General features: G+C 46.2%; 14 non-coding genes across 14 annotated transcripts; all 14 read left to right on the top strand.

Moving 5' to 3' along the window:
- The first annotated feature begins 725 nt into the window (after positions 1-725).
- On the top strand, positions 726-798 carry Trnak-cuu (transfer RNA lysine (anticodon CUU)). The gene has a single exon. It is a non-coding gene; the product is annotated as a tRNA-Lys (tRNA).
- Positions 799-2,232: 1,434 nt separating this feature from the next.
- Trnak-cuu (transfer RNA lysine (anticodon CUU)) lies at positions 2,233-2,305 on the top strand. The gene has a single exon. It is a non-coding gene; the product is annotated as a tRNA-Lys (tRNA).
- Positions 2,306-3,739: 1,434 nt separating this feature from the next.
- On the top strand, positions 3,740-3,812 carry Trnak-cuu (transfer RNA lysine (anticodon CUU)). The gene has a single exon. It is a non-coding gene; the product is annotated as a tRNA-Lys (tRNA).
- A 1,434-nt stretch (positions 3,813-5,246) lies between these two features.
- Trnak-cuu (transfer RNA lysine (anticodon CUU)) lies at positions 5,247-5,319 on the top strand. The gene has a single exon. It is a non-coding gene; the product is annotated as a tRNA-Lys (tRNA).
- Positions 5,320-6,744: 1,425 nt separating this feature from the next.
- On the top strand, positions 6,745-6,817 carry Trnak-cuu (transfer RNA lysine (anticodon CUU)). The gene has a single exon. It is a non-coding gene; the product is annotated as a tRNA-Lys (tRNA).
- Positions 6,818-8,258: 1,441 nt separating this feature from the next.
- Trnak-cuu (transfer RNA lysine (anticodon CUU)) lies at positions 8,259-8,331 on the top strand. The gene has a single exon. It is a non-coding gene; the product is annotated as a tRNA-Lys (tRNA).
- A 1,449-nt stretch (positions 8,332-9,780) lies between these two features.
- Trnak-cuu (transfer RNA lysine (anticodon CUU)) lies at positions 9,781-9,853 on the top strand. Its single transcript has one exon. It is a non-coding gene; the product is annotated as a tRNA-Lys (tRNA).
- Positions 9,854-11,278: 1,425 nt separating this feature from the next.
- Positions 11,279-11,351, top strand: Trnak-cuu (transfer RNA lysine (anticodon CUU)). The gene has a single exon. It is a non-coding gene; the product is annotated as a tRNA-Lys (tRNA).
- A 1,434-nt stretch (positions 11,352-12,785) lies between these two features.
- On the top strand, positions 12,786-12,858 carry Trnak-cuu (transfer RNA lysine (anticodon CUU)). Its single transcript has one exon. It is a non-coding gene; the product is annotated as a tRNA-Lys (tRNA).
- Positions 12,859-14,283: 1,425 nt separating this feature from the next.
- Trnak-cuu (transfer RNA lysine (anticodon CUU)) lies at positions 14,284-14,356 on the top strand. The gene has a single exon. It is a non-coding gene; the product is annotated as a tRNA-Lys (tRNA).
- Positions 14,357-15,797: 1,441 nt separating this feature from the next.
- Positions 15,798-15,870, top strand: Trnak-cuu (transfer RNA lysine (anticodon CUU)). Its single transcript has one exon. It is a non-coding gene; the product is annotated as a tRNA-Lys (tRNA).
- Positions 15,871-17,331: 1,461 nt separating this feature from the next.
- Trnak-cuu (transfer RNA lysine (anticodon CUU)) lies at positions 17,332-17,404 on the top strand. The gene has a single exon. It is a non-coding gene; the product is annotated as a tRNA-Lys (tRNA).
- Positions 17,405-18,830: 1,426 nt separating this feature from the next.
- Trnak-cuu (transfer RNA lysine (anticodon CUU)) lies at positions 18,831-18,903 on the top strand. The gene has a single exon. It is a non-coding gene; the product is annotated as a tRNA-Lys (tRNA).
- Positions 18,904-20,339: 1,436 nt separating this feature from the next.
- Positions 20,340-20,412, top strand: Trnak-cuu (transfer RNA lysine (anticodon CUU)). Its single transcript has one exon. It is a non-coding gene; the product is annotated as a tRNA-Lys (tRNA).
- The last annotated feature ends 1,190 nt before the right edge of the window (positions 20,413-21,602 follow it).

The following is a 21,602-nucleotide window of genomic DNA, read 5'->3' as shown; positions in this document are numbered from 1 at the left end:
CACGCCCTGCCTTCGATTCCGTATGCACAAAGTGTGTGGTCTTGTTTCCCAGTCTATATTTGGTCGGTCACGTAAGAGGTTGAATGTAACGAATGGGTGGGAAAGAGCAAGGGCAGCGGCTGTGTAGAACGAAAACACAAATTATCAGGGGTGTGAGCGTTTCGAGATAAGTCATATACAAGTTGCAATTGGTCGTCAGTGACTGTGTGGCCTAATGGATAAGGCGTCGGACTTCGGATCTGAAGATTACAGGTTCGAATGCTGTCACGCTCGTGTTTTATCATTTTTGAATAACAAACATACCGTTTTAATGTAGCATTTGAGCAGTACGAAACCGTCTGAATGTTGCTGTTGACCATTTTCTGCTTGGAGATGCTCTTGAGCTTGAAACACACACTACAAGACCGGTGTCAACTAGCGAAATGGTCGGCAGAGTGCCGTCACCGCGAGTTTCCACTGGCACTTGCACATCTAAAACAACGTCGGAAAGCAACTCGTTCGCCTTTTGAGTCACATCAAGTATAAGTGTTATTTTTGACGCCACTAGCTCTGCAGGTTTTCATGCAATTCCTTTAACTCTCAGAAATGATTATGAAATAAAAGTGAAGTACGTGACGAGTGTGACGTTAGGAAAACATTAGGCAGCATGGAGAGATTCTGTATGGGACCACCCATCCCAAACGAGTACTGTGTGACGTGCTGCCCGGCAATTATACACCGAAGCAGCCCGGCCAGCTCAGCTGGTAGAGCATGAGACTCTTATTCTCAGGGTCGAGGGTTCGAGCCCCACGCTGGGCGGAACGGAATTTTGTTCCGCTGCAGATGTAAATTACTGTTTTCCTGATTAACGTGATGTAATGGAAATAGCAACTTTAAACTATGCCTACGTCTCTGTCAGTCGCAAGGAAACTGTATTTGAAGGTGAAGGTGATTTTGTAGACATGTGTGAAAGACATGTTCTGAAATGCAAGTGTTGTTGTTTGGAGAGGACATAGGTTAAGTGTCAGATGTGTAGCCAAGCAGTAATGGGTCGCCATAGCTGCAAATATTAGTCGGTAATATAAAGCGTTGTCAGCTGATTTCTGATGATCCAGAGGACCGTAAGGACGAAGTACACAAAAGTACCGCTAGGCCGCGCCCATTTAGCTCAGTGGTAGAAAACTGGACTAGCAAACCAATGGTCGTGAGTTCCATCCTCAAAGGAAGAAGTCGAATTTTGGAAATCAGTTGCGCGTCGTGGCCGAATAGCAAACAGTATCTGTGATGACGAACAATTAGCGACATGCCTTTCATTAAGAATTACTCTCAGATGTGATTAAGGCGAATGGCGCAGATAAAGCCTTTGCCAAAGCGGTACAGCATAAGGTGGGACGAGGCAGTCTGAATTACATTTTATAGATGTATTTCTCACATATGTCAGAGCCTCTCGAGGTCGTCGTCGTCAACGTCGTCGCCGCCGCCGCTTCTGCAGAAGTAGCAAATGGCCATTGTGGCAAATGCGGCGAGGCACGCCCTGCCTTCGATTCCGTATGCACAAAGTGTGTGGTCTTGTTTCCCAGTCTATATTTGGTCGGTCACGTAAGAGGTTGAATGTAACGAATGGGTGGGAAAGAGCAAGGGCAGCGGCTGTGTAGAACGAAAACACAAATTTTCAGGGGTGTAACCGTTTCGAGATGAGTCATATACAAGGTGAACTTGGTCGTCAGTGACTGTGTGGCCTAATGGATAAGGCGTCGGACTTCGGATCTGAAGATTACAGGTTCGAATGCTGTCACGCTCGTGTTTTATCATTTCTGAATAAGAAACATACCGTTTTAATGTAGCATTTGAGCAGTACGAAACCGTCTGAATGTTGCTGTTGACCATTTTCTGCTTGGAGATGCTCTTGAGCTTGAAACACACACTACAAGACCGGTGTTAACTAGCGAAATGGTCGGCAGAGTGGCGTCACCGCGAGTTTCCACTAGCACTTGCACATCTAAAACAACGTCGGAAAGTAACTCGGTCGCCTTTTGAGTCACATCAAGTATGAGTGTTACTTTTGACGCCACTAGCTCTGCAGGTTCTCATGCAATTCCTTTACCTCTCAGAAATTATTATGAAATAAAAGTGAAGTACGTGACGAGTGTGACGTTAGGAAAACATTAGGCAGCATGGAGAGATTCTGTATGGGACCACCCATCCCAAACGAGTACTGTGTGACGTGCTGCCCGGCAATTATACACCGAAGCAGCCCGGCCAGCTCAGCTGGTAGAGCATGAGACTCTTATTCTCAGGGTCGAGGGTTCGAGCCCCACGCTGGGCGGAACGGAATTTTGTTCCGCTGCAGATGTAAATTACTGTTTTCCTGATTAACGTGATGTAATGGAAATAGCAACTTTAAACTATGCCTACGTCTCTGTCAGTCGCAAGGAAACTGTATTTGAAGGTGAAGGTGATTTTGTAGACATGTGTGAAAGACATGTTCTGAAATGCAAGTGTTGTTGTTTGGAGAGGACATAGGTTAAGTGTCAGATGTGTAGCCAAGCAGTAATGGGTCGCCATAGCTGCAAATATTAGTCGGTAATATAAAGCGTTGTCAGCTGATTTCTGATGATCCAGAGGACCGTAAGGACGAAGTACACAAAAGTACCGCTAGGCCGCGCCCATTTAGCTCAGTGGTAGAAAACTGGACTAGCAAACCAATGGTCGTGAGTTCCATCCTCAAAGGAAGAAGTCGAATTTTGGAAATCAGTTGCGCGTCGTGGCCGAATAGCAAACAGTATCTGTGATGACGAACAATTAGCGACATGCCTTTCATTAAGAATTACTCTCAGATGTGATTAAGGCGAATGGCGCAGATAAAGCCTTTGCCAAAGCGGTACAGCATAAGGTGGGACGAGGCAGTCTGAATTACATTTTATAGATGTATTTCTCACATATGTCAGAGCCTCTCGAGGTCGTCGTCGTCAACGTCGTCGCCGCCGCCGCTTCTGCAGAAGTAGCAAATGGCCATTGTGGCAAATGCGGCGAGGCACGCCCTGCCTTCGATTCCGTATGCACAAAGTGTGTGGTCTTGTTTCCCAGTCTATATTTGGTCGGTCACGTAAGAGGTTGAATGTAACGAATGGGTGGGAAAGAGCAAGGGCAGCGGCTGTGTAGAACGAAAACACAAATTTTCAGGGGTGTGACCGTTTCGAGATGAGTCATATACAAGGTGAACTTGGTCGTCAGTGACTGTGTGGCCTAATGGATAATGCGTCGGACTTCGGATCTGAAGATTACAGGTTCGAATGCTGTCACGCTCGTGTTTTATCATTTCTGAATAAGAAACATACCGTTTTAATGTAGCATTTGAGCAGTACGAAACCGTCTGAATGTTGCTGTTGACCATTTTCTGCTTGGAGATGCTCTTGAGCTTGAAACACACACTACAAGACCGGTGTTAACTAGCGAAATGGTCGGCAGAGTGGCGTCACCGCGAGTTTCCACTAGCACTTGCACATCTAAAACAACGTCGGAAAGTAACTCGGTCGCCTTTTGAGTCACATCAAGTATGAGTGTTACTTTTGACGCCACTAGCTCTGCAGGTTCTCATGCAATTCCTTTACCTCTCAGAAATTATTATGAAATAAAAGTGAAGTACGTGACGAGTGTGACGTTAGGAAAACATTAGGCAGCATGGAGAGATTCTGTATGGGACCACCCAACCCAAACGAGTACTGTGTGACGTGCTGCCCGGCAAGTATTCACCGAAGCAGCCCGGCTAGCTCAGCTGGTAGAGCATGAGACTCTTATTCTCAGGGTCGAGGGTTCGAGCCCCACGCTGGGCGGAACGGAATTTTGTTCCGCTGCAGATGTAAAGTACTGTTTTCCTGATTAACGTGATGTAATGGAAATAGCAACTTTAAACTTTGCCTACGTCTCTGTCAGTCGCAAGGAAACTGTATTTGAAGGTGAAGGTGATTTTGTAGACATGTGTGAAAGACATGTTCTGAAATGCAAGTGTTGTTGTTTGGAGAGGACATAGGTTAAGTGTCAGATGTGTAGCCAAGCAGTAATGGGTCGCCATAGCTGCAAATATTAGTCGGTAATATGAAGCGTTGTCAGCTGATTTCTGATGATCCAGAGGACCGTAAGGACGAAGTACACAAAAGTACCGCTAGGCCGCGCCTCTTTAGCTCAGTGGTAGAGCAGTGGACTATTTAACAAAGGATCGTGAGTTCCATCCTCAAAGGAAGAAGTCGAATTTTGGAAATCAGTTGCGCGTCGTGGCCGTATAGCAAACAGTATCTGTGATGACGAACAATTAGCGACATGCCTTTTATTAAGAATTACTCTCAGATGTAATTAAGGCGAATGGCGCAGATAAAGCCTTTGCCAAAGCGGTACAGCATAAGGTGGGACGAGGCAGTCTGAATTACATTTTATAGATGTATTTCTCACATATGTCAGAGCCTCTCGGGGTCGTCGCCGCCGCCGCCGCCGCCGCCGCCGCTTCTGCAGAAATAGCAAATGGCCATCGTGGCAAATGCGGCGAGGCACGCCCTGCCTTCGATTCCGTATGCACAAAGTGTGTGGTCTTGTTTCCCAGTCTATATTTGGTCGGTCACGTAAGAGGTTGAATGTAACGAATGGGTGGGAAAGAGCAAGGGCAGCGGCTGTGTAGAACGAAAACACAAATTATCAGGGGTGTGAGCGTTTCGAGATAAGTCATATACAAGTTGCAATTGGTCGTCAGTGACTGTGTGGCCTAATGGATAAGGCGTCGGACCTCGGATCTGAAGATTACAGGTTCGAATGCTGTCACGCTCGTGTTTTATCATTTTTGAATAACAAACATACCGTTTTAATGTAGCATTTGAGCAGTACGAAACCGTCTGAATGTTGCTGTTGACCATTTTCTGCTTGGAGATGCTCTTGAGCTTGAAACACACACTACAAGACCGGTGTTAACTAGCGAAATGGTCGGCAGAGTGCCGTCACCGCGAGTTTCCACTAGCACTTGCACATCTAAAACAACGTCGGAAAGTAACTCGTTCGCCTTTTGAGTCACATCAAGTATAAGTGTTAATTTAGACGCCACTAGCTCTGCAGGTTGTCATGCAATTCCTTTACCTCTCAGAAATGATTATGAAATAAAAGTGAAGTACGTGACGAGTGTAACGTTAGGAAAACATTAGGCAGCATGGAGAGATTCAGTATGGGACCACCCAACCCAAACGAGTACTGTGTGACGTGCTGCCCGGCAAGTATTCACCCAAGCAGCCCAGCTAGCTCAGTCGTTAGAGCAAGAGACTCTTAATCTCAGGGTCGTGGGTTCGAGCCCCACGCTGGGCGGAACGGAATTTTGTTCCGCTGCAGATGTAAATTACCGTTTTTCTGATTAACGTGATGTAATGGAAATAGCAACTTTAAACTTTGCCTACGTCTCTGTCAGTCGCAAGGAAACTGTATTTGAAGGTGAAGGTGATTTTGTAGACATTTGTGAAAGACATGTTCTGAAATGCAAGTGTTGTTGTTTGGAGAGAACATCGGTTAAGTGTCAGATGTGTAGCCAAGCAGTAATGGGCCGCCATAGCTGCAAATATTAGTCAATAATATGAAGTGTTGTCAGCTGAAGTCTGATGATCCAGACGACCGTAAGGACGAAGTACGCAAATGTAACGCTAGGACGCGCCCCTTTAGCTCAGTGGTAGAGCACTGGACTAGTAAACCAAGGGTCGTGAGTTCCATCCTCAAAGGAAGAAGTCGAATTTTGGAAATCAGTTGCGCGTCGTGGCCATATAGCAAACAGTATCTGTGATGACGAACAATTAGCGACATGCCTTTTATTAAGAATTACTCTCAGATGTGATTAAGGCGAATGGAGCAGATAAAGCCTTTGCCAAAGCGGTACAGCATAAGGTGGGACAAGGCAGTCTGAATTACATTTTATAGATGTATTTCTCACATATGTCAGAGCCTCTCGCGGTCGTCGTCGTCGTCGTCGCCGCTTCTGCAGAAGTAGCAAATGGCCATCGTGGCAAATGCGGCGAGGCACGCCCTGCCTTCGATTCCGTATGCACAAAGTGTGTGGTCTTGTTTCCCAGTCTATATTTGGTCGGTCACGTAAGAGGTTGAATGTAACGAATGGGTGGGAAAGAGCAAGGGCAGCGGCTGTATAGAACGAAAACACAAATTATCAGGGGTGTGAGCGTTTCGAGATAAGTCATATACAAGTTGCAATTGGTCGTCAGTGACTGTGTGGCCTAATGGATAAGGCGTCGGACTTCGGATCTGAAGATTACAGGTTCGAATGCTGTCACGCTCGTGTTTTATCATTTCTGAATAAGAAACATACCGTTTTAATGTAGCATTTGAGCAGTACGAAACCGTCTGAATGTTGCTGTTGACCATTTTCTGCTTGGAGATGCTCTTGAGCTTGAAACACACACTACAAGACCGGTGTTAACTAGCGAAATGGTCGGCAGAGTGGCGTCACCGCGAGTTTCCACTAGCAGTTGCACATCTAAAACAACGTCGGAAAGTAACTCGTTCGCCTTTTGAGTCACATCATGTATGAGTGTTAATTTTGACGCCACTAGCTCTGCAGGTTGTCATGCAATTCCTTTACCTCTCAGAAATGATTATGAAATAAAAGTGAAGTACGTGACGAGTGTGACGTTAGGAAAACATTAGGCAGCATGGAGAGATTCTGTATGGGACCACCCAACCCAAACGAGTACTGTGTGACGTGCTGCCCGGCAAGTATTCACCCAAGCAGCCCGGCTAGCTCAGTTGGTAGAGCATGAGACTCTTAATCTCAGGGTCGAGGGTTCGAGCCCCACGCTGGGCGGAACGGAATTTTGTTCCGCTGCAGATGTAAATTACTGTTTTTCTAATTTACGTGATGTAATGGAAATAGCAACTTTAAACTTTGCCTACGTCTCTGTCAGTCGCAAGGAAACTGTATTTGAAGGTGAAGGTGATTTTGTAGACATGTGTGAAAGACATGTTCTGAAATGCAAGTGTTGTTGTTTGGCGAGGACATCGGTTAAGTGTCAGATGTGTAGCCAAGCAGTAATGGGTCGCCATAGCTGCAAATATTAGTCGGTATTATGAAGTGTTGTCAGCTGAAGTCTGATGATCCAGACGACCGTAAGGACGAAGTACTCAAAAGTACCGCTAGGCCGCGCCTCTTTAGCTCAGTGGTAGAGCAGTGGACTATTTAACCAAGGATCGTGAGTTCCATCCTCAAAGGAAGAAGTCGAATTTTGGAAATCAGTTGCGCGTCGTGGCCGTATAGCAAACAGTATCTGTGATGACGAACAATTAGCGGCATGCCTTTTATTAAGAATTACTCTCAGATGTGATTAAGGCGAATGGCGCAGATAAAGCCTTTGCCAAAGCGGTACAGCATAAGGTGGGACGAGGCAGTCTGAATTACATTTTATAGCTGTGTTTCTCACATATGTCAGAGCCTCTCGCGGCCGTCGTCTTCGTCGTCGTCGTCGTCGCCGCCGCCGCTTCTGCAGAAGTATGCAAATGGCCATCGTGGCAAATGCGGCGAGGCACGCCCTGCCTTCGATTCCGTATGCACAAAGTGTGTGGTCTTGTTTCCCAGTCTATATTTGGTCGGTCACGTAAGAGGTTGAATGTAACGAATGGGTGGGAAAGAGCAAGGGCAGCGGCTGTGTAGAACGAAAACACAAATTATAAGGGGTGTGAGCGTTTCGAGATAAGTCATATACAAGTTGCAATTGGTCGTCAGTGACTGTGTGGCCTAATGGATAAGGCGTCGGACTTCGGATCTGAAGATTACAGGTTCGAATGCTGTCACGCTCGTGTTTTATCAGTTCTGAAAAAGAAACATACCGTTTTAATGTAGCATTTGAGCAGTACGAAACCGTCTGAATGTTGCTGTTGACCATTTTCTGCTTGGAGATGCTCTTGAGCTTGAAACACACACTACAAGACCGGTGATAACTAGCGAAATGGTCGGCAGAGTGCCGTCACCGCGAGTTTCCACTGGCACTTGCACATCTAAAACAACGTCGGAAAGTAACTCGTTCGCCTTTTGAGTCACATCAAGTATGAGTGTTAATTTTGACGCCACTAGCTATGCAGGTTGTCATGCTATTCCTTTACCTCTCAGAAATGATTATGAAATAAAAGTGAAGTACGTGACGAGTGTGACGTTAGGAAAACTTTAGGCAGCATGGAGAGATTCTGTATGGGACCACCCAACCCAAACGAGTACTTTGTGACGTGCTGCCCGGCAAATTTTCACCCAAGCAGCCCGGCTAGCTCAGTCGGTAGAGCATGAGACTCTTAATCTCAGGGTCGTGTGTTCGAGCCCCACGCTGGGCGGAACGGAATTTTGTTCCGCTGCAGATGTAAATTACCGTTTTTCTGATTAACGTGATGTAATGGAAATAGCAACTTTAAACTTTGCCTACGTCTCTGTCAGTCGCAAGGAAACTGTATTTGAAGGTGAAGGTGATTTTGTAGACATGTGTGAAAGACATGTTCTGAAATGCAAGTGTTGTTGTTTGGAGAGGACATAGGTTAAGTGTCAGATGTGTAGCCAAGCAGTAATGGGTCGCCATAGCTGCAAATATTAGTCGGTAATATGAAGCGTTGTCAGCTGATTTCTGATGATCCAGAGGACCGTAAGGACGAAGTACACAAAAGTACCGCTAGGCCGCGCCTCTTTAGCTCAGTGGTAGAGCAGTGGACTATTTAACAAAGGATCGTGAGTTCCATCCTCAAAGGAAGAAGTCGAATTTTGGAAATCAGTTGCGCGTCGTGGCCGTATAGCAAACAGTATCTGTGATGACGAACAATTAGCGACATGCCTTTTATTAAGAATTACTCTCAGATGTAATTAAGGCGAATGGCGCAGATAAAGCCTTTGCCAAAGCGGTACAGCATAAGGTGGGACGAGGCAGTCTGAATTACATTTTATAGATGTATTTCTCACATATGTCAGAGCCTCTCGCGGTCGTTGTCGTCGTCGTCGTCGTCGCCGCCGCCGCCGCCGCCGCCGCTTCTGCAGAAATAGCAAATGGCCATCGTGGCAAATGCGGCGAGGCACGCCCTGCCTTCGATTCCGTATGCACAAAGTGTGTGGTCTTGTTTCCCAGTCTATATTTGGTCGGTCACGTAAGAGGTTGAATGTAACGAATGGGTGGGAAAGAGCAAGGGCAGCGGCTGTGTAGAACGAAAACACAAATTATCAGGGGTGTGAGCGTTTCGAGATAAGTCATATACAAGTTGCAATTGGTCGTCAGTGACTGTGTGGCCTAATGGATAAGGCGTCGGACCTCGGATCTGAAGATTACAGGTTCGAATGCTGTCACGCTCGTGTTTTATCATTTTTGAATAACAAACATACCGTTTTAATGTAGCATTTGAGCAGTACGAAACCGTCTGAATGTTGCTGTTGACCATTTTCTGCTTGGAGATGCTCTTGAGCTTGAAACACACACTACAAGACCGGTGTTAACTAGCGAAATGGTCGGCAGAGTGCCGTCACCGCGAGTTTCCACTAGCACTTGCACATCTAAAACAACGTCGGAAAGTAACTCGTTCGCCTTTTGAGTCACATCAAGTATAAGTGTTAATTTAGACGCCACTAGCTCTGCAGGTTGTCATGCAATTCCTTTACCTCTCAGAAATGATTATGAAATAAAAGTGAAGTACGTGACGAGTGTAACGTTAGGAAAACATTAGGCAGCATGGAGAGATTCAGTATGGGACCACCCAACCCAAACGAGTACTGTGTGACGTGCTGCCCGGCAAGTATTCACCCAAGCAGCCCAGCTAGCTCAGTCGTTAGAGCATGAGACTCTTAATCTCAGGGTCGTGGGTTCGAGCCCCACGCTGGGCGGAACGGAATTTTGTTCCGCTGCAGATGTAAATTACCGTTTTTCTGATTAACGTGATGTAATGGAAATAGCAACTTTAAACTTTGCCTACGTCTCTGTCAGTCGCAAGGAAACTGTATTTGAAGGTGAAGGTGATTTTGTAGACATTTGTGAAAGACATGTTCTGAAATGCAAGTGTTGTTGTTTGGAGAGAACATCGGTTAAGTGTCAGATGTGTAGCCAAGCAGTAATGGGCCGCCATAGCTGCAAATATTAGTCAATAATATGAAGTGTTGTCAGCTGAAGTCTGATGATCCAGACGACCGTAAGGACGAAGTACGCAAATGTAACGCTAGGACGCGCCCCTTTAGCTCAGTGGTAGAGCACTGGACTAGTAAACCAAGGGTCGTGAGTTCCATCCTCAAAGGAAGAAGTCGAATTTTGGAAATCAGTTGCGCGTCGTGGCCATATAGCAAACAGTATCTGTGATGACGAACAATTAGCGACATGCCTTTTATTAAGAATTACTCTCAGATGTGATTAAGGCGAATGGAGCAGATAAAGCCTTTGCCAAAGCGGTACAGCATAAGGTGGGACAAGGCAGTCTGAATTACATTTTATAGATGTATTTCTCACATATGTCAGAGCCTCTCGCGGTCGTCGTCGTCGTCGTCGCCGCTTCTGCAGAAGTAGCAAATGGCCATCGTGGCAAATGCGGCGAGGCACGCCCTGCCTTCGATTCCGTATGCACAAAGTGTGTGGTCTTGTTTCCCAGTCTATATTTGGTCGGTCACGTAAGAGGTTGAATGTAACGAATGGGTGGGAAAGAGCAAGGGCAGCGGCTGTGTAGAACGAAAACACAAATTATCAGGGGTGTGAGCGTTTCGAGATAAGTCATATACAAGTTGCAATTGGTCGTCAGTGACTGTGTGGCCTAATGGATAAGGCGTCGGACTTCGGATCTGAAGATTACAGGTTCGAATGCTGTCACGCTCGTGTTTTATCATTTCTGAATAAGAAACATACCGTTTTAATGTAGCATTTGAGCAGTACGAAACCGTCTGAATGTTGCTGTTGACCATTTTCTGCTTGGAGATGCTCTTGAGCTTGAAACACACACTACAAGACCGGTGTTAACTAGCGAAATGGTCGGCAGAGTGGCGTCACCGCGAGTTTCCACTAGCAGTTGCACATCTAAAACAACGTCGGAAAGTAACTCGTTCGCCTTTTGAGTCACATCATGTATGAGTGTTAATTTTGACGCCACTAGCTCTGCAGGTTGTCATGCAATTCCTTTACCTCTCAGAAATGATTATGAAATAAAAGTGAAGTACGTGACGAGTGTGACGTTAGGAAAACATTAGGCAGCATGGAGAGATTCTGTATGGGACCACCCATCCCAAACGAGTACTGTGTGACGTGCTGCCCGGCAATTATACACCGAAGCAGCCCGGCCAGCTCAGCTGGTAGAGCATGAGACTCTTATTCTCAGGGTCGAGGGTTCGAGCCCCACGCTGGGCGGAACGGAATTTTGTTCCGCTGCAGATGTAAATTACTGTTTTCCTGATTAACGTGATGTAATGGAAATAGCAACTTTAAACTATGCCTACGTCTCTGTCAGTCGCAAGGAAACTGTATTTGAAGGTGAAGGTGATTTTGTAGACATGTGTGAAAGACATGTTCTGAAATGCAAGTGTTGTTGTTTGGAGAGGACATAGGTTAAGTGTCAGATGTGTAGCCAAGCAGTAATGGGTCGCCATAGCTGCAAATATTAGTCGGTAATATGAAGCGTTGTCAGCTGATTTCTGATGATCCAGAGGACCGTAAGGACGAAGTACACAAAAGTACCGCTAGGCCGCGCCCATTTAGCTCAGTGGTAGAAAACTGGACTAGCAAACCAATGGTCGTGAGTTCCATCCTCAAAGGAAGAAGTCGAATTTTGGAAATCAGTTGCGCGTCGTGGCCGAATAGCAAACAGTATCTGTGATGACGAACAATTAGCGACATGCCTTTCATTAAGAATTACTCTCAGATGTGATTAAGGCGAATGGCGCAGATAAAGCCTTTGCCAAAGCGGTACAGCATAAGGTGGGACGAGGCAGTCTGAATTACATTTTATAGATGTATTTCTCACATATGTCAGAGCCTCTCGAGGTCGTCGTCGTCAACGTCGTCGCCGCCGCCGCTTCTGCAGAAGTAGCAAATGGCCATTGTGGCAAATGCGGCGAGGCACGCCCTGCCTTCGATTCCGTATGCACAAAGTGTGTGGTCTTGTTTCCCAGTCTATATTTGGTCGGTCACGTAAGAGGTTGAATGTAACGAATGGGTGGGAAAGAGCAAGGGCAGCGGCTGTGTAGAACGAAAACACAAATTTTCAGGGGTGTGACCGTTTCGAGATGAGTCATATACAAGGTGAACTTGGTCGTCAGTGACTGTGTGGCCTAATGGATAAGGCGTCGGACTTCGGATCTGAAGATTACAGGTTCGAATGCTGTCACGCTCGTGTTTTATCATTTCTGAATAAGAAACATACCGTTTTAATGTAGCATTTGAGCAGTACGAAACCGTCTGAATGTTGCTGTTGACCATTTTCTGCTTGGAGATGCTCTTGAGCTTGAAACACACACTACAAGACCGGTGTTAACTAGCGAAATGGTCGGCAGAGTGGCGTCACCGCGAGTTTCCACTAGCACTTGCACATCTAAAACAACGTCGGAAAGTAACTCGGTCGCCTTTTGAGTCACATCAAGTATGAGTGTTACTTTTGACGCCACTAGCTCTGCAGGTTCTCATGCAATTCCTTTACCTCTCAGAAATTATTATGAAATAAAAGTGAAGTACGTGACGAGTGTGACGTTAGGAAAACATTAGGCAGCATGGAGAGATTCTGTATGGGACCACCCAACCCAAACGAGTACTGTGTGACGTGCTGCCCGGCAAGTATTCACCGAAGCAGCCCGGCTAGCTCAGCTGGTAGAGCATGAGACTCTTATTCTCAGGGTCGAGGGTTCGAGCCCCACGCTGGGCGGAACGGAATTTTGTTCCGCTGCAGATGTAAATTACTGTTTTCCTGATTAACGTGATGTAATGGAAATAGCAACTTTAAACTTTGCCTACGTCTCTGTCAGTCGCAAGGAAACTGTATTTGAAGGTGAAGGTGATTTTGTAGACATGTGTGAAAGACATGTTCTGAAATGCAAGTGTTGTTGTTTGGAGAGAACATCGGTTAAGTGTCAGATGTGTAGCCAAGCAGTAATGGGCCGCCATAGCTGCAAATATTAGTCAATAATATGAAGTGTTGTCAGCTGAAGTCTGATGATCCAGACGACCGTAAGGACGAAGTACGCAAATGTAACGCTAGGACGCGCCCCTTTAGCTCAGTGGTAGAGCACTGGACTAGTAAACCAAGGGTCGTGAGTTCCATCCTCAAAGGAAGAAGTCGAATTTTGGAAATCAGTTGCGCGTCGTGGCCATATAGCAAACAGTATCTGTGATGACGAACAATTAGCGACATGCCTTTTATTAAGAATTACTCTCAGATGTGATTAAGGCGAATGGAGCAGATAAAGCCTTTGCCAAAGCGGTACAGCATAAGGTGGGACAAGGCAGTCTGAATTACATTTTATAGATGTATTTCTCACATATGTCAGAGCCTCTCGCGGTCGTCGTCGTCGTCGTCGCCGCTTCTGCAGAAGTAGCAAATGGCCATCGTGGCAAATGCGGCGAGGCACGCCCTGCCTTCGATTCCGTATGCACAAAGTGTGTGGTCTTGTTTCCCAGTCTATATTTGGTCGGTCACGTAAGAGGTTGAATGTAACGAATGGGTGGGAAAGAGCAAGGGCAGCGGCTGTGTAGAACGAAAACACAAATTATCAGGGGTGTGAGCGTTTCGAGATAAGTCATATACAAGTTGCAATTGGTCGTCAGTGACTGTGTGGCCTAATGGATAAGGCGTCGGACTTCGGATCTGAAGATTACAGGTTCGAATGCTGTCACGCTCGTGTTTTATCATTTCTGAATAAGAAACATACCGTTTTAATGTAGCATTTGAGCAGTACGAAACCGTCTGAATGTTGCTGTTGACCATTTTCTGCTTGGAGATGCTCTTGAGCTTGAAACACACACTACAAGACCGGTGTTAACTAGCGAAATGGTCGGCAGAGTGGCGTCACCGCGAGTTTCCACTAGCAGTTGCACATCTAAAACAACGTCGGAAAGTAACTCGTTCGCCTTTTGAGTCACATCATGTATGAGTGTTAATTTTGACGCCACTAGCTCTGCAGGTTGTCATGCAATTCCTTTACCTCTCAGAAATGATTATGAAATAAAAGTGAAGTACGTGACGAGTGTGACGTTAGGAAAACATTAGGCAGCATGGAGAGATTCTGTATGGGACCACCCAACCCAAACGAGTACTGTGTGACGTGCTGCCCGGCAAGTATTCACCCAAGCAGCCCGGCTAGCTCAGTTGGTAGAGCATGAGACTCTTAATCTCAGGGTCGTGGGTTCGAGCCCCACGCTGGGCGGAACGGAATTTTGTTCCGCTGCAGATGTAAATTACTGTTTTTCTAATTTACGTGATGTAATGGAAATAGCAACTTTAAACTTTGCCTACGTCTCTGTCAGTCGCAAGGAAACTGTATTTGAAGGTGAAGGTGATTTTGTAGACATGTGTGAAAGACATGTTCTGAAATGCAAGTGTTGTTGTTTGGAGAGGACATCGGTTAAGTGTCAGATGTGTAGCCAAGCAGTAATGGGTCGCCATAGCTGCAAATATTAGTCGGTATTATGAAGTGTTGTCAGCTGAAGTCTGATGATCCAGACGACCGTAAGGACGAAGTACTCAAAAGTACCGCTAGGCCGCGCCTCTTTAGCTCAGTGGTAGAGCAGTGGACTATTTAACCAAGGATCGTGAGTTCCATCCTCAAAGGAAGAAGTCGAATTTTGGAAATCAGTTGCGCGTCGTGGCCGTATAGCAAACAGTATCTGTGATGACGAACAATTAGCGGCATGCCTTTTATTAAGAATTACTCTCAGATGTGATTAAGGCGAATGGCGCAGATAAAGCCTTTGCCAAAGCGGTACAGCATAAGGTGGGACGAGGCAGTCTGAATTACATTTTATAGATGTGTTTCTCACATATGTCAGAGCCTCTCGCGGCCGTCGTCTTCGTCGTCGTCGTCGTCGCCGCCGCCGCTTCTGCAGAAGTATGCAAATGGCCATCGTGGCAAATGCGGCGAGGCACGCCCTGCCTTCGATTCCGTATGCACAAAGTGTGTGGTCTTGTTTCCCAGTCTATATTTGGTCGGTCACGTAAGAGGTTGAATGTAACGAATGGGTGGGAAAGAGCAAGGGCAGCGGCTGTGTAGAACGAAAACACAAATTATCAGGGGTGTGAGCGTTTCGAGATAAGTCATATACAAGTTGCAATTGGTCGTCAGTGACTGTGTGGCCTAATGGATAAGGCGTCGGACTTCGGATCTGAAGATTACAGGTTCGAATGCTGTCACGCTCGTGTTTTATCAGTTCTGAAAAAGAAACATACCGTTTTAATGTAGCATTTGAGCAGTACGAAACCGTCTGAATGTTGCTGTTGACCATTTTCTGCTTGGAGATGCTCTTGAGCTTGAAACACACACTACAAGACCGGTGATAACTAGCGAAATGGTCGGCAGAGTGCCGTCACCGCGAGTTTCCACTGGCACTTGCACATCTAAAACAACGTCGGAAAGTAACTCGTTCGCCTTTTGAGTCACATCAAGTATGAGTGTTAATTTTGACGCCACTAGCTCTGCAGGTTGTCATGCAATTCCTTTACCTCTCAGAAATGATTATGAAATAAAAGTGAAGTACGTGACGAGTGTGACGTTAGGAAAACTTTAGGCAGCATGGAGAGATTCTGTATGGGACCACCCAACCCAAACGAGTACTTTGTGACGTGCTGCCCGGCAAGTTTTCTCCCAAGCAGCCCGGCTAGCTCAGTCGGTAGAGCATGAGACTCTTAATCTCAGGGTCGTGTGTTCGAGCCCCACGCTGGGCGGAACGGAATTTTGTTCCGCTGCAGATGTAAATTACCGTTTTTCTGATTAACGTGATGTAATGGAAATAGCAACTTTAAACTTTGCCTACGTCTCTGTCAGTCGCAAGGAAACTGTATTTGAAGGTGAAGGTGATTTTGTAGACATGTGTGAAAGACATGTTCTGAAATGCAAGTGTTGTTGTTTGGAGAGGACATAGGTTAAGTGTCAGATGTGTAGCCAAGCAGTAATGGGTCGCCATAGCTGCAAATATTAGTCGGTAATATGAAGCGTTGTCAGCTGATTTCTGATGATCCAGAGGACCGTAAGGACGAAGTACACAAAAGTACCGCTAGGCCGCGCCTCTTTAGCTCAGTGGTAGAGCAGTGGACTATTTAACAAAGGATCGTGAGTTCCATCCTCAAAGGAAGAAGTCGAATTTTGGAAATCAGTTGCGCGTCGTGGCCGTATAGCAAACAGTATCTGTGATGACGAACAATTAGCGACATGCCTTTTATTAAGAATTACTCTCAGATGTAATTAAGGCGAATGGCGCAGATAAAGCCTTTGCCAAAGCGGTACAGCATAAGGTGGGACGAGGCAGTCTGAATTACATTTTATAGATGTATTTCTCACATATGTCAGAGCCTCTCGCGGTCGTTGTCGTCGTCGTCGTCGTCGTCGTCGCCGCCGCCGCCGCCGCCGCCGCCGCCGCTTCTGCAGAAATAGCAAATGGCCATCGTGGCAAATGCGGCGAGGCACGCCCTGCCTTCGATTCCGTATGCACAAAGTGTGTGGTCTTGTTTCCCAGTCTATATTTGGTCGGTCACGTAAGAGGTTGAATGTAACGAATGGGTGGGAAAGAGCAAGGGCAGCGGCTGTGTAGAACGAAAACACAAATTATCAGGGGTGTGAGCGTTTCGAGATAAGTCATATACAAGTTGCAATTGGTCGTCAGTGACTGTGTGGCCTAATGGATAAGGCGTCGGACCTCGGATCTGAAGATTACAGGTTCGAATGCTGTCACGCTCGTGTTTTATCATTTTTGAATAACAAACATACCGTTTTAATGTAGCATTTGAGCAGTACGAAACCGTCTGAATGTTGCTGTTGACCATTTTCTGCTTGGAGATGCTCTTGAGCTTGAAACACACACTACAAGACCGGTGTTAACTAGCGAAATGGTCGGCAGAGTGCCGTCACCGCGAGTTTCCACTAGCACTTGCACATCTAAAACAACGTCGGAAAGTAACTCGTTCGCCTTTTGAGTCACATCAAGTATAAGTGTTAATTTAGACGCCACTAGCTCTGCAGGTTGTCATGCAATTCCTTTACCTCTCAGAAATGATTATGAAATAAAAGTGAAGTACGTGACGAGTGTAACGTTAGGAAAACATTAGGCAGCATGGAGAGATTCAGTATGGGACCACCCAACCCAAACGAGTACTGTGTGACGTGCTGCCCGGCAAGTATTCACCCAAGCAGCCCAGCTAGCTCAGTCGTTAGAGCATGAGACTCTTAATCTCAGGGTCGTGGGTTCGAGCCCCACGCTGGGCGGAACGGAATTTTGTTCCGCTGCAGATGTAAATTACCGTTTTTCTGATTAACGTGATGTAATGGAAATAGCAACTTTAAACTTTGCCTACGTCTCTGTCAGTCGCAAGGAAACTGTATTTGAAGGTGAAGGTGATTTTGTAGACATTTGTGAAAGACATGTTCTGAAATGCAAGTGTTGTTGTTTGGAGAGAACATCGGTTAAGTGTCAGATGTGTAGCCAAGCAGTAATGGGCCGCCATAGCTGCAAATATTAGTCAATAATATGAAGTGTTGTCAGCTGAAGTCTGATGATCCAGACGACCGTAAGGACGAAGTACGCAAATGTAACGCTAGGACGCGCCCCTTTAGCTCAGTGGTAGAGCACTGGACTAGTAAACCAAGGGTCGTGAGTTCCATCCTCAAAGGAAGAAGTCGAATTTTGGAAATCAGTTGCGCGTCGTGGCCATATAGCAAACAGTATCTGTGATGACGAACAATTAGCGACATGCCTTTTATTAAGAATTACTCTCAGATGTGATTAAGGCGAATGGAGCAGATAAAGCCTTTGCCAAAGCGGTACAGCATAAGGTGGGACAAGGCAGTCTGAATTACATTTTATAGATGTATTTCTCACATATGTCAGAGCCTCTCGCGGTCGTCGTCGTCGCCGCCGCCGCTTCTGCAGAAGTATGCAAATGGCCATCGTGGCAAATGCGGCGAGGCACGCCCTGCCTTCGATTCCGTATGCACAAAGTGTGTGGTCTTGTTTCCCAGTCTATATTTGGTCGGTCACGTAAGAGGTTGAATGTAACGAATGGGTGGGAAAGAGCAAGGGCAGCGGCTGTGTAGAACGAAAACACAAATTATCAGGGGTGTGAGCGTTTCGAGATAAGTCATATACAAGTTGCAATTGGTCGTCAGTGACTGTGTGGCCTAATGGATAAGGCGTCGGACTTCGGATCTGAAGATTACAGGTTCGAATGCTGTCACGCTCGTGTTTTATCAGTTCTGAAAAAGAAACATACCGTTTTAATGTAGCATTTGAGCAGTACGAAACCGTCTGAATGTTGCTGTTGACCATTTTCTGCTTGGAGATGCTCTTGAGCTTGAAACACACACTACAAGACCGGTGATAACTAGCGAAATGGTCGGCAGAGTGCCGTCACCGCGAGTTTCCACTGGCACTTGCACATCTAAAACAACGTCGGAAAGTAACTCGTTCGCCTTTTGAGTCACATCAAGTATGAGTGTTAATTTTGACGCCACTAGCTATGCAGGTTGTCATGCTATTCCTTTACCTCTCAGAAATGATTATGAAATAAAAGTGAAGTACGTGACGAGTGTGACGTTAGGAAAACTTTAGGCAGCATGGAGAGATTCTGTATGGGACCACCCAACCCAAACGAGTACTTTGTGACGTGCTGCCCGGCAAGTTTTCACCCAAGCAGCCCGGCTAGCTCAGTCGGTAGAGCATGAGACTCTTAATCTCAGGGTCGTGTGTTCGAGCCCCACGCTGGGCGGAACGGAATTTTGTTCCGCTGCAGATGTAAATTACCGTTTTTCTGATTAACGTGATGTAATGGAAATAGCAACTTTAAACTTTGCCTACGTCTCTGTCGCAAGGAAACTGTATTTGAAGGTGAAGGTGATTTTGTAGACATGTGTGAAAGACATGTTCTGAAATGCAAGTGTTGTTGTTTGGAGAGGACATCGGTTACGTGTCAGATGTGTAGCCAAGCAGTAATGGGTCGCCATAGCTGTAAATAATAGTCGGTAATATGAAGTGTTGTCAGCTGAAGTCTGATGATCCAGACGACCGTAAGGACGAAGTACGCAAAAGTACCGCTAGGACGCGCCCCTTTAGCTCAGTGGTAGAGCACTGGACTAGTAAATCAAGGGTCGTGAGTTCCATCCTCAAAGGAAGAAGTCGAATTTTGGAAATCAGTTGCGCGTCGTGGCCGTATAGCAAACAGTATCTGTGATGACGAACAATTAGCGACATGCCTTTTATTAAGAATTACTCTCAGGTGTGATTAAGGCGAATGGCGCAGATAAAGACTTTGCCAAAGCGGTACAGCATAAGGTGGGACGAGGCAGTCTGAATTACATTTTATAGATGTATTTCTCACATATGTCAGAGCCTCTCGCGGTCGTCGTCGTCGTCGTCGTCGTCGTCGCCGCCGCCGCTTCTGCAGAAGTAGCAAATGGCCATCGTGGCAAATGCGGCGAGGCACGCCCTGCCTTCGATTCCGTATGCACAAAGTGTGTGGTCTTGTTTCCCAGTCTATATTTGGTCGGTCACGTAAGAGGTTGAATGTAACGAATGGGTGGGAAAGAGCAAGGGCAGCGGCTGAGTAGAACGAAAACACAAATTATCAGGGGTGTGAGCGTTTCGAGATGAGTCATATACAAGTTGCACTTGGTCGTCAGTGACTGTGTGGCCTAATGGGTAAGGCGTCGGACTTCGGATCTGAAGATTACAGGTTCGAATGCTGTCACGCTCGTGTTTTATCATTTTTGAATAACAAACATACCGTTTTAATGTAGCATTTGAGCAGTACGAAACCGTCTGAATGTTGCTGTTGACCATTTTCTGCTTGGAGATGCTCTTGAGCTTGAAACACACACTACAAGACCGGTGTTAACTAGCGAAATGGTCGGCAGAGTGCCGTCACCGCGAGTTTCCACTAGCACTTGCACATCTAAAACAACGTCGGAAAGTAACTCGTTCGCCTTTTGAGTCACATCAAGTATAAGTGTTAATTTAGACGCCACTAGCTCTGCAGGTTGTCATGCAATTCCTTTACCTCTCAGAAATGATTATGAAATAAAAGTGAAGTACGTGACGAGTGTAACGTTAGGAAAACATTAGGCAGCATGGAGAGATTCAGTATGGGACCACCCAACCCAAACGAGTACTGTGTGACGTGCTGCCCGGCAAGTATTCACCCAAGCAGCCCAGCTAGCTCAGTCGTTAGAGCATGAGACTCTTAATCTCAGGGTCGTGGGTTCGAGCCCCACGCTGGGCGGAACGGAATTTTGTTCCGCTGCAGATGTAAATTACCGTTTTTCTGATTAACGTGATGTAATGGAAATAGCAACTTTAAACTTTGCCTACGTCTCTGTCAGTCGCAAGGAAACTGTATTTGAAGGTGAAGGTGATTTTGTAGACATTTGTGAAAGACATGTTCTGAAATGCAAGTGTTGTTGTTTGGAGAGAACATCGGTTAAGTGTCAGATGTGTAGCCAAGCAGTAATGGGCCGCCATAGCTGCAAATATTAGTCAATAATATGAAGTGTTGTCAGCTGAAGTCTGATGATCCAGACGACCGTAAGGACGAAGTACGCAAATGTAACGCTAGGACGCGCCCCTTTAGCTCAGTGGTAGAGCACTGGACTAGTAAACCAAGGGTCGTGAGTTCCATCCTCAAAGGAAGAAGTCGAATTTTGGAAATCAGTTGCGCGTCGTGGCCATATAGCAAACAGTATCTGTGATGACGAACAATTAGCGACATGCCTTTTATTAAGAATTACTCTCAGATGTGATTAAGGCGAATGGAGCAGATAAAGCCTTTGCCAAAGCGGTACAGCATAAGGTGGGACAAGGCAGTCTGAATTACATTTTATAGATGTATTTCTCACATATGTCAGAGCCTCTCGCGGTCGTCGTCGTCGCCGCCGCCGCTTCTGCAGAAGTATGCAAATGGCCATCGTGGCAAATGCGGCGAGGCACGCCCTGCCTTCGATTCCGTATGCACAAAGTGTGTGGTCTTGTTTCCCAGTCTATATTTGGTCGGTCACGTAAGAGGTTGAATGTAACGAATGGGTGGGAAAGAGCAAGGGCAGCGGCTGTGTAGAACGAAAACACAAATTATCAGGGGTGTGAGCGTTTCGAGATAAGTCATATACAAGTTGCAATTGGTCGTCAGTGACTGTGTGGCCTAATGGATAAGGCGTCGGACTTCGGATCTGAAGATTACAGGTTCGAATGCTGTCACGCTCGTGTTTTATCAGTTCTGAAAAAGAAACATACCGTTTTAATGTAGCATTTGAGCAGTACGAAACCGTCTGAATGTTGCTGTTGACCATTTTCTGCTTGGAGATGCTCTTGAGCTTGAAACACACACTACAAGACCGGTGATAACTAGCGAAATGGTCGGCAGAGTGCCGTCACCGCGAGTTTCCACTGGCACTTGCACATCTAAAACAACGTCGGAAA

This window comes from Schistocerca gregaria, chromosome 8, assembly GCF_023897955.1.
Source record: "Schistocerca gregaria isolate iqSchGreg1 chromosome 8, iqSchGreg1.2, whole genome shotgun sequence".
NCBI classification, from domain to species: Eukaryota; Metazoa; Arthropoda; class Insecta; order Orthoptera; family Acrididae; genus Schistocerca; species Schistocerca gregaria.
The sequence above is the reverse complement of the archived record's forward strand: the minus strand, read 5'-3'. Positions and strand labels throughout refer to the sequence as shown.